The sequence below is a fragment of the Hippoglossus stenolepis genome, chromosome 3, assembly GCF_022539355.2.
Source record: "Hippoglossus stenolepis isolate QCI-W04-F060 chromosome 3, HSTE1.2, whole genome shotgun sequence".
In the NCBI taxonomy this organism is placed as follows: domain Eukaryota; kingdom Metazoa; phylum Chordata; class Actinopteri; order Pleuronectiformes; family Pleuronectidae; genus Hippoglossus; species Hippoglossus stenolepis.
In genome coordinates this window covers 46926-49607 of record NC_061485.1, presented here as the reverse complement: position 1 = coordinate 49607, position 2682 = coordinate 46926, and the positions used below count along the sequence as shown (strand labels likewise).

Genomic DNA, 2682 nt, shown 5'->3' with positions numbered 1-2682 from the left:
GGTCGTCACATCACTTTGTGGGGGCCGACACCTTGTCTCTCGCTGGCCTCCTCCTTTCTCTCTCGCCCAGCATTGAGCAGTGACTGTGTCTGAGGTCAGCTGGACTCTGGTCATAGGTTCACTTCCCCACCTTCATGTGTCAGGTCCCATAAGATGTGACACTGCGTCTTTGTGATGTTTCGTTTGGTCAGTGATGCTTCACACTCACCTTCAGCACTCGGTGGTGGCACCAGTGACAGTGACCATTCCACAGGATCACACTTTTCACATTCACTGATGTTGAACTCCTCAAGCAACTCCTCCACTTCTCAGGTGTTTTCATCGTCTGTCTGTCAGCAGGATTCAAACTACTGAGCCTGTATGTTATTTATATCTATGGGTCACATTCACATCCATACAAACTTTGATAATGTTTCATATGTTCGAACATTACGATGACGAGGCCTCGTAATGTTTCAGGGAGTCAGCTCTGTCTGTTGAGACGTTTTGTTCTGAAAAGGTCAAAACTCCACCAACACTTAACAGCGTTTAATGACGTCATCACAGGCTCTTCTCAATATCACTGCTTCCTTCCTTTAGAAACAAAACCTTTTGGTTCCCTCTGTTCTGCACCTCAACCCCCCAGAATATTGCACTTTCTCCAGTAAACTTTCTGTTTTCACAACTTAGTTTCCACAGGAACAACCTCCGGGATCTGCTGACATTTAACCCTCTGTGTGTTCAGGAAGTCGTGCTGCAGGACGTAGAGCCTCCTTCTCATCAGAGCTCGTTAGGCCCTCACGGTAAAGGTCATACACACTGGGGCAGCTCGTTAAGCACACACACACACACACACACACACACACACACACACACACACACACACACACACACACACACACACACACCACCAAAGGGATTTATTAGATGTGTCTTCTGAGAGAGTTTCTCATCATCATCATTAAAGTGGAGCTGTTTTCTTATCTGTGATCATTAGGATGATCATTTACCTAAATAGCTTTTGTAATAAATGGATAAACCAGTTGCTCAGTGGAGAGGAGCCGATCAAGGGACATTAACGAGGTGTTCTGAAACAACAAGCCGCTCTCAGTGGACGTGCTCTTTGGTCACATCAGATGGAAATCCACACGGAGGCTGAGGACGCTGTTGTTTCTCACTCGTCTGACTCGCTGCAGAAACAAATCACAGACACTTTGGAGCAGGTCACAGTTTGTGTGTGATGATTCAAAAAGTTGTTTCCATCATTTCAGACTTCACGACAAAGTATTTTGCATCTTTGAAACATTTACAGCTAATTTACATTCCCAAAATTATCCTGCAACATTTTTACAAACCAACATGTCTCGCGTCTCAGTCCGTGGAGAACATGTGTTTAAGGTCATCGTCAGTAACGACGCTCTGTGTCTGGAAGCAGGAAGTGATCCCCACGGAGCTGCTCTTCAAACACCAGGATCCCAGAGGAACTGCTTCTGTTCCTGGAAGAGTTTCACTCACTAACATGACTCGTCCCACCTTTTAGAATATGAAGTAAACTTAAAGCCACTGGGGACCCTCTGAGGAAAACCAGGCTTTAACATCTGGGTACTTACAGCAGTTCATCATCATCATCATCATCATCATCATCATCATCATCATCATCATCATCATCAGAGGTGCAACCAGGAAAAGTTCAGTGAAAAGTCTGTTGACTACGTTTAAACAGCAATAATCTGACTGTTGATCTTATTTAGAATATAAGATATTATTCCATTTATGGTGTTTACATGAGTTGCCACCAGAATAAATAATTCATATTCCTGTTTACATGTTATAACATTACGTCTTCTACCTGTTTACGCTCAAACTCAGGTCATGTGTCATCATCGGTTTGTAACTGTTGTCTGTTGATGTCACAAAATGCTGTGAAAAGTCCAACAGGAGTTAAAACGTGATGAAGACGTAACGAGACTGAGGACAGAAGACAAAACACACGTCTACAGTCTGAGTTTCACCTTATTCAGGTTAAAGTGATCAGAAAATGATGTTTACTTGTCAGTGTCTTATTCAGACTAATGTCTTCATCTGGTTAATATCAGACTATTGGTTCCATGTGAACGTGTCGAGTGTCTTGCCCAAGGAGCCGGAGTTGAACCACCAACCTCCAGGTTCATGGATGACAGGCCTCAGTCTCCTGGGAGGGAGTTTTCAACTGTTGTCTTGAAACTACTGGAAGTGTGTGTAGTTTGATACAGACAGTATTTCATACTGAGAGCCGGCAACAAGGAAATATCATAAGGCCTTAAAAAGGTGGAACTTATAAACCCTGGGGAAACTCAGCTGTGAAAGATTTCACTCTTTTAATGTCTTCTGTGCTTTATTACAATGATTCACCAGAAAAATATAACAAAGTAAAGTTATTAGAAAATATACAAAAACATAACAGGTGTTCAAATATAGAGGAGAATAAATTTATGGTCGTCTTTGTTTTATACAACATTGCAAGAGTTAGAAAATCGACCATTGTCATATGAATGAATTAGTAATGAATTAACACGCTTCCCAATAACTGACTGATTTCAATTCATTATTCCACAAACATGTGGAGACTGTTGTTGGATGAAATGTAGAAAGTGCAGAGTGAAGAAAAGAATGATGTTACGTCAGAAAGGTCATTTATTCAGAGTCAAATACTGATTCTGATAA

At 41.8% G+C, this 2682-nt stretch overlaps 1 long non-coding RNA gene across 1 annotated transcript; it reads left to right on the top strand.

Moving 5' to 3' along the window:
* The first annotated feature begins 720 nt into the window (after positions 1 to 720).
* LOC118102658 lies at positions 721 to 2021 on the top strand. The gene is made up of 2 exons (XR_004694727.2): positions 721 to 782; positions 1415 to 2021. It is a non-coding gene; the product is annotated as an uncharacterized LOC118102658 (long non-coding RNA).
* The last annotated feature ends 661 nt before the right edge of the window (positions 2022 to 2682 follow it).